We start from the raw sequence: 9,048 nt of genomic DNA on the forward strand, positions 1-9,048 counted from the left end.
TGTGTCTTCCTCTGGTAACACAATAATTCTAATATTGTTCCGCTTCATAGCATCAGACATAACTCTTAAGTTTTCTTCAGCTTCTCTGATGATCTTATTAGATTTTTGTCTGTGTTTGTTAAAGTCTTCTTGGCTGTCCTCCAAGTCATTGATGCGGATCTCTGATTCCTCCATCGCTTCTCAAAGTCCAAGAGGCTGCTACTGGTTTCTGTTGTCTCCTCCCTAAACTCCTGTATTTCCCTTTGGTTTATGACTTTTACCTCTTCCATCATTTTATCCATTTTCTGTATTGTTTCCCTCATATCCTATATGACTCCAAGTAGCATTCTGAAAATTTCTTTCTGTGGCAGCGCCATGTCTGCTTCTTCTATGCATGTCATTATGTTTAGGACATCTTCTGCCATTTTCCTTTGTTTCTCACATTTTTATGTTGAGGTCTTTGGGGCTGATGGCTGTTTGCATTGTGTTGTTTTAGAGGAGCCAGATACCATTTTCCAGGGAGTCGGAGGGCACTGGCTCTCTTTGGGAGACTTGTAGGAGTGTTTCTTCGAACTGCCTATAGCTTATTTCACTATGGAATTAACCTACCACTTTATCCTCCTGTCATTTCCCTATCATGAGAGAGTCCCAGAAGGCTGGTGGGTTGCCTTCTTTGGTGAGCAGAGGTTCTTGCAACAGCTTGGAATGTTAATGAGTGTTGGTTGAGCTGCCTTATGCCCCCAGGTACACAGGCCACAGGCAGGAATTCCCCAGTGATAAGTTGGGCAGTTTCCCATGGAAGGAAAGAGGACCTTTCCCTAGCCTCGGGCAAGCTACACAGGTTGGAGCTCACCTAGCTGGGTGTGGTACAGTCTTAAATGCCCTAGGCCAAAGGGAGTGTTCTGGAGGTCAGCAGTGGAGTGTGAGAGAACAAGAAAGAGACAAAGAGGAGGGAAAAAAATTAAAAGTAAGACTGTTTCGACTGTGCAGGGAATATAAGGAAGAGAGGGAAACAAAAGCAACTATGCAGCTGAGTCCCACTCCCCACCCATGGAGCTGCAAGGCTTTAGTCCCTCTGCAGCCCTCAAAGACCATGGGGGACAGAGACAGAGATATAAACAAAAGCAACAATGTAGCTGAACCCTGATCCCTGCCAGTGGAGCTGCCAGGGTATGGGTTTAGTCCCTGCCCAGACGCAGAAGTGGCAAGCTGTGGCTGTGCTGTGAAAAAGCCCCTGAACAGCCTTCTAGGGCTGTGGAGGAACAGAGAGCAGAGATGTAAGCAGAAGCAACAGTGTAGCTGAACCCTGATCCCTACAGGTGGAGCTGCACGGGTCCTGTCCAAGCCCTGAGGCAGGTGAAAGCATACTGTGGCTGTGTTGAGACCAATCCCCACTACAGGCTCCAGATGGTCCCTGCTCCAGCAGATAGAGTGGCGGGGCCAAGGTCACGCCCCAGCAGGCTTCCACTGAGCTGTGCCCAAAGCCCTCAAAACCCCATGGGTCTGTGGCTACTTACCTTTGTGATGTTCCTCCTATGTTCCAGCAGTGGTGAATTTCCCTCTAAGCAACTCTCCTTGACTGGGTTCTACGGAGTCCCTCTGGTATGTGTCCAAGTCATCTTTTTTTTATGGATAGAAGAATTTTTATTTTTCTCTCTTTGTTAGCCTTTTTTTCTTCCCTACCAAAAAATGTCTTGTTTTCGGAATCCTAGGCTCATCCACCACCTTGCTACAGCTCTGTCCCTGACGCAGCCTAGCTTGCCCTGGAGCTGCTGCCGGAACCACACAGCCCAGCCTGGTGTTTCCGCAGAGGGTGAGCCGCCGCCGCCTCCATAGTCAGCCTGCCCTCAGCATTCGGCCCACACAGAAGGGACCCCTGCCGGAACGCAGTCTGCAGTCCACAATCTGCACCAAGCCCGGAGAACCTCAGACAAGAGTCGAGCTCAGGGAGGATGTCAGGCTCCAGGGTGTCACAGAGCAGCAAGAGAAAGACCAAGAAGAAACCTGACACTTGGGAAGAAGCGAAATTTCTGGTGGGCTCCATGGCAGTCATGAATGGCATGCGAAAGCAGAGAACTTTTTGCGATGTGATTCTCGTGGTCCAGGAAAGAGAGATCCCTGCTCATCGTGTGGTCTTGGCTGCAGCCAGCCCAGTTTTTAATGTCATGTTCACAACTGGCATGCTCGAATCAAAATCCTCTGAAGTAGAACTCAAAGACGCAGACCCTGACGTTATTGAACACCTGGTGGAATTTTCTTACACTGCAAGGGTTTCTGTGAATACCAACAATGTGCAGTCTCTGTTGGATGCCGCAAACCAGTACCAGATGGAACCTGTGAAGAACATGTGTGTTGATTTTTTGAAAGAGCAAGTGGATGCTTCAAACTGTCTCGGTCTAAGCATTCTAGCAGAGCGTCTAGACTGTCCTGAGTTGAAAGCCACTGCAGATGCCTTTATTGACCATAATTTCCCTGACGTTTCCAAAACTGAGGAGTTTCTCCACCTTGATGCTGAGCTAGTAACAAGTCTGCTCAACCAGGACTCCCTGACCGTGAGCGCAGAGGAGGAGGTTTATGATGCTACCGTCAGGTGGCTGAGATATGATGCGCCGAATCGCCAGCCTTTTATGGTGGATGTCCTTGCTAACATCAGATTTCCTCTTATCTCAAAAAAATTTCTTATGTAAAACCATCCCATTTGAATCCCTCATTCAAGACAATCCTGAGTGCCTTAAGATGGTGATGAATGGAATGCGGTATCATCTACTGTCTCCTGAGGATCAGAAAGAACTGGCAGATGGAGCAAGGCCTCGAAGACCACAGTCTTGTAGATATTTTAAGCCAAAGTTGGAAAAAGGTGCATATGGCACACGATCCTGAAGTGAGAATGTAACTTCAGAATTTCATTTGATGCATGTTTTGCTCTTTAAAATTACCTGTGTTGATAACTATTTTGTATATCCAACCACATGTTTTTAGTCTTCAAGTAGAACAGTTTAAGTAACTGAAGAATTGACCCCAAATTTTCAAAAAAAGTCTCATTCAATAAAGTATGTTATTCTCAAAAGCCAGCATTATTAGAATTCCATCACAATATGTTCAGTATTTATATTAAATGTGCCCACCCTCCCTTATTTTTGTTATAAAACTTTGTCTTGGAAATATTTTGCCACTTACTAGGACCTATTTATATTTTTTCATATTAATTATTTCTAATATAATAATTGCAGAGGCAGCTTTTGTTAGAAATTATTTACCTTGCCTCATGCAAAGTGAACAGTAGTTTATACTCTGATATAAGTAGGCTACTTATTAAATAGGATTGCTTGGTAATTATTTTTAAATTCTTATACTTGGCATTGTTCAGAAATCTGGAATGATATTAGCTGTCATTCATTGAGACCCTCCCATAGCTGCCCTATACCTGCCAGGAATGGTGGCTTTTCCTTATTATTAAATTGATTTCCGTCAGAGAACATTTTCAGTGGTAGCATATAATTTTCCAGAATTAAGTCAATATATTTTTGGAGCTAATAAACTTATACACTATTATCTCTATATATTCCTTGGATTTAAATGATGACAGGAGGAATTACTGTATTAATTACTGGCTGAAAAATGATAGAAAAGGAAATCTTAATCTTTTTTCAAATATTGTCAAGAAATGACTTCTTGGCACTCTATTTTAAAGGTGAATCATACCATTCTGAGGATGCCAGGGAAGAGAGAAGAACTTTCAATCTATGAAAAGAGGATAATTGGATTTCAAATAGTTCACTGAGAAATTTAATTAAAAATAACCAGATTTCTTTTTTTTTCACAACTTTTGGAAGATTGCTTTATGATCCTGAGGGAAAGAGAAGGGTGAGTATGTTGGGCAGAAATATATTAACCATTGTGCATTTCAAGGAAGGTTCACCATTGCCATTTCGGTGTTCTAATTGGAAAATTCTCCTTTAGAGATGACAGACTATTTCTTGTGCTCCTCATTTTAAGTGGGGGCTCCTCTTTTGGCTTGATATCTCTGCATAATTTAGGCGATGGGTTCCGTGGCCTTTTGTGTCCACTGTAGTTTGACAAAATGGCAGGCCATTCTTAGGCCTGGTACACTCTTGATAGATTCTTATATAGAAAACCTAGATTTTTATTTTATTTTCCCTCTTACCATACCTATCGATGTTTGGGATATATTTCTCCTATTGATAATGGTGAGTTGGGTATTTCTCAAACTACTGACGTTCAGATGTGAGACAACTTCCAATTCTGTTTAAGACCGATGCCTCTATCCTTTTCTGGGAATTTTATTACATACCCTGAAGTCATTCAAGGCTCTTGTCTACATTTTCTATTGATTATGTATTTTATAATGAATGTTGGATTGTGAGTGTGAACATGGCAAAGGTAGGTAATTTCTTTTTTGTCTTCAAACTAGGACCAACAACTCTTTTTTAAATAGATTGTGAACACATGTTCTCTTAATAAGCACTTTCATAAATAATAGTATAATAGAGAAAAACATTTTCATCTGTTGAAATCTACTATGTGGTTCATTTTGCATAAGCATGAATAGGAATGTAAGACAGGTGTAACAGTACTAAATAAAAAGAGGAATGAAAATAATGAAGTCATCTTTATGAACGTCACAGAAAGCATGTTCTCCCTTTATTCCGGCTCGTAGCTCAGAAACTGTTGATAGAGGTTACTGTTCTCAGCCCAGATTAGGTGGAGGATAGGATTGAGATGGAAAAACCCTTGCTTACAGTTAAATATTATACATGTCAATTAATAGTTGTTGTAAACTGTGTTTCTCTACATATTTGTAAGTGATGATGTAGCAATCCCTGGTGCCACAAAGTTCACGATCGTGGATGCTATTTGAAAGGTGAGCAGGTACCACCCACCAGCTGGCCCCTTGCACAATTAAACTCACAATCTGTGTCCAAAAAGATTACAGTTTAGAGATCCCTATGGGGGCAGTTCCAGTCTCTACAAAGGGTGACCTGTAGTCAAAATGGACGATACATATACAAAACAACATATCAGTGATGCAGTCTGGACTCTCCCTAACAGATATTAAACACATGTTTCCTCCTGGTGCTCCTAATCTGAGTTCTAGTCTAGTCAACTGTTTTGGATAATGGCAAGTTTGCTCTTTATGATACTACTTAGTGGAATCATAAATAATTTTCATTTTGCCTTTTAAACTTGGAAGATTTTCCTGAACCTTATGGCTTCATATACTACTTTCATTATATTTTGAAATTAATTAATTGTCATTTCTGTTTTCTGTATTCATTGCTACACTTCACTTACTCTCTATTAGAATGTGATCATCTCTTAAGTGTCCTCACTATTTGAAGAAAACAAAACATTTTGAAGGCTCTTATAGTTCTTGTACCCACTCATCAATTGTATCAAGATAATTTGTACGTATGTCATCATCACTATTTCCTAGACATTTCTTTTCTTCTTTTTAAAAAAATCAATTTATTGGGGGCTCGTACAACTCTTATCACAATCCATGCATCCATCATGGTCGTCTCCTCACTCTTAGTTTGCAGATTTCAATGTGCTCTGCAGATAATTTTGTCCCACGGTCTCCTCTCCTAGGAAGAAGGACTCTGTTTCAAACAGCACTCCATTTCCAGACCCGTGTGTCCTGCGCACTTCTACTGGACAAGCTACAGCGATTTAACAAAGAATATTAATAGGTTCAGAGATTGAAAAAATACTCAGTTCAGTTTTCAACATAAAATAAAATTTGAAAACCTTCAATACGAATAATGAGTTAAATTTGAGATATGGCAACACAGAAAATCAGTCTACAAATGAGATGGATGTACTCAGATAAATGACAATTTATCTTAGTGTTTCCTCGAGGTACGAACATTTTTCACCCTGTTCTCAGAACTACGTTTTATGGGGATTCATGATAACCTGGAAGAGTTAGACCATAGAAGTGTTTGCTATATGTCATTTGCTTTGTTTTGTTGTTTTTTTTTCTCCTCAGGGGAGCAGATTCTTCCCATTCTAAATTGTAATGCAGGATTGTTATGCTGGGAATCTACATGGTGATGAAGTGGGAGAACAGGGAGTTTCTGTGTGTTCTTCTGATTGAGTCTGAACCTTTTATATCAGCTGGGCAGTAAGGCTCTGACCTTCATGCCTGTGGTGTAGTTTATAGTTTGGCCTGTCCATGCGCCTTTCCTTCATTGCAAAATCTCCTGTATGTTTGAACTTTTAATATCTGTTCACGATACCTTCGCACGTAGGTCTCATGGGTAGGATAAGGGGTGTCTGGTTGATAGGGGAAATATTTTACCTCCAGCTATGAAAAGTCAATGGATTTGACCTTTCTCTGGTGAGAAATCTTTTGAGTTGATAAAAGTCTCTCCCTCCAGTGTCTTAAACACAGGGCTTATTTTGAATGTTCACTTGAAAATCTGGAGGGGTTTTATACTCAAAGCTCACAAAGTTCGGGGCTCCACTAATGACTGGCCCCAGAACTTTCTCACTGTCTCAGTAAACAGTACTCTCTCTAGCAATTTATAAAATTTTAATTTATGTTTTTGTTTTATCAAAAACATGTGTTTAGTAGCTTCTGATTCAGGTAAGCAGAACACAGTTGTTCCCATCTGAATAGACCTCCTCTAGATTTCGGATGGCATTTGATATGCCAATTCACTTCAGTTCTCTGATGGTGCATGCACGGACTCCTAGCATCTGTGCACCCACGGCTCATGTTGCAAAATAAGAAGCAGGTGCCTGACTCAGAGAGGAGGAGACAGTCCAAGAGAGACAGAGCAGGGGTCCAGAGTAGAAATGGAGTGGCAGGTATCCAGAGAAGGCCTAGAGTTTGTACGTGGGCAGAAAGTTGTGGTCATCTCCACGTGACTACACATTATAGAGGGATGAATGGACTGATAGTATAGGATGTTTCATCACCCAGAACTGGGAAACTGATCTACATTTGATCAACCCTATTCTCAGTCCCTAGGTTCTTCAAGCTGAAACCTGAGAAACCAGTTCCCTGGCCTTGAAATGAAGTGTATCCAATGGTTACTAAGTTTCCTCGAGCCCTGAGCACTTGAATTGTTTTAGGACTATTCAGCAAGGAAGGATTCCCACACCCTCCGCCCCAGAAAATAGGTACTGTATACTACAAAAATATCTGAGTTTGGAGAGATATGTCCTAATCTTATGGGCTCTCACTAATCTTTTTCACAACACTGATATCATTTTTACATTAAAATTTACAACTTATGTTAATCTTGTTAATCTGTCTTTAATACATCTTGCAAAATTATTAAATTTATTTGGGGAGTTCTATCAGACTTATCATGATAAAATAATATTTCATCATATTTTAAAGAATGTATTGCTTGGTTTTGTATGTTTTCTGAATACTTTACATATTTTATATTATTTAATTGATTGCTTTTCAATTTTTCTTATAAAATATTTTGTAGGCTGGTTTTTATGTGAGGAGAGGAAATAAGAAAATTTTATGCCTATTAAAATAACATTTTGGTATACATTATTTTAAATGAGTAAAAAAATAGAAGTTCATGGAAGATATAGCTGACTATTTATGAAAACACACTCATTACATGTATAGTAATATTGAGGATGATACAGTAAAATGAGTAAGACTTACCCCACACCCACCACAGTGAATCAGTGAAAAATCGCTATACCTCATCACAGACACAGAGGAATGGCCCCCTTGAATGATCTGTATTATTCCATGAGAAGCTGATTGTGTCAGATCTCATCTATGAAGTGAGAGAAATTATAGGGGTCGTGTATAAATGGATACATCTGTACCCGTCATGACCAGCTGTCAACCCACATCATGAGATACACCCACCACTAGCCATCAGGATTCCAGACCACATTTGAGATGAGCAGCGGAGCTATCCTGGTGTGTGGCTCTGTCAAGTTCTCGAGGTTATCTCTTATTTATACCTGATGTAGACCAGAACTGCATTCATGAATGTGAATTATGAGCATGTATAAGTGCCCTATAGAGTTGAAAGCTGAAACCATCACCCCGATACAGCAATAAGCAAGGACATTGCCCTATAGGGTACTCTTGAACCACTGATACCGAAGTGCACTCATCAAGGAGTGACTATGGAGCTTTATTTTCCTATTGGCAGTCATCCTGGGTAAGATAAGACAGAGATGAGGCTGGAGAAAACACTGTGGCAGCTCCAGAGCCCTCACCTTCTGGTTTACCTCCTCACAGGTGTTATGCCCAGATGCAGTTCGTGCAATCTGAGGCAGAGGTGCAGAAGCCACGAGAGTAGGTGAAGGTGTCCTACAGGACTTCCGGATACACCTTCTCCAGCTATGGTACGAATTGGGTGTGACAAGTACCAGGAAAAGGCCTTTAGTGGAAGGACTGGATCAGTACCCACGCTGGGAAGTCAACATATGCCCCGGGCTTCACACAAGGCAGGAAGACATCTCCTGGGATGCGTCATTCAGCACAGTTTATCTACAGACTGGCAGCCTGAACTCGAGGACACTGCCACCTCTTCCTGTGTGAGACACACGCTGTAGAAATCCACATCCCGAGAGCGTCAGGACACCTGAGGGCAGGGCAGCTGTACTCGCTGAGGCAGTGACTCAGAATATTTAGTTGAATCTTCTCTTTATTTACCTCCTATGAACTTAGAGATGAGAAACAAAGACAATTACTTTCTGTGAAATTATCATTATAATACCGTGAAATTAAATCAGCCCCTCAAGGGGGGAGGTTAAAAATACCTTGGTATGTAGCCTTTCCTTATCTCTCTGTGTAAACACTTACATCTCGGTACTGACAACTATGCCGACTCCATGAAGGTTCGAATTACCACCTCCAGACACAATGAAAAAAACACAGTTTATTGGCAGAGAGAAGGTGAGAAAATGGAAGCCAAGACCATCTAGTACCCTGTGAGAAAAGAGGAAGAGGGAGTCAGTGTGATCCCAGACACAAACTTCCTGCTGGGAGAGACCTGGGCTGCAGGGGGGATTCAGAACCCACATATCGCAGGTCATACCCCAGGGGCAGGTGCC

General features: G+C 41.3%; 1 pseudogene; it reads left to right on the top strand.

The window, feature by feature from the left end:
- The first annotated feature begins 1,931 nt into the window (after positions 1 to 1,931).
- Positions 1,932 to 2,859, top strand: LOC142436872 (kelch-like protein 7 pseudogene; annotated as a pseudogene).
- The last annotated feature ends 6,189 nt before the right edge of the window (positions 2,860 to 9,048 follow it).

The sequence above is a fragment of the Tenrec ecaudatus genome, unplaced genomic scaffold (genome assembly GCF_050624435.1).
Source record: "Tenrec ecaudatus isolate mTenEca1 unplaced genomic scaffold, mTenEca1.hap1 Scaffold_737, whole genome shotgun sequence".
Taxonomy (NCBI): domain Eukaryota; kingdom Metazoa; phylum Chordata; class Mammalia; order Afrosoricida; family Tenrecidae; genus Tenrec; species Tenrec ecaudatus.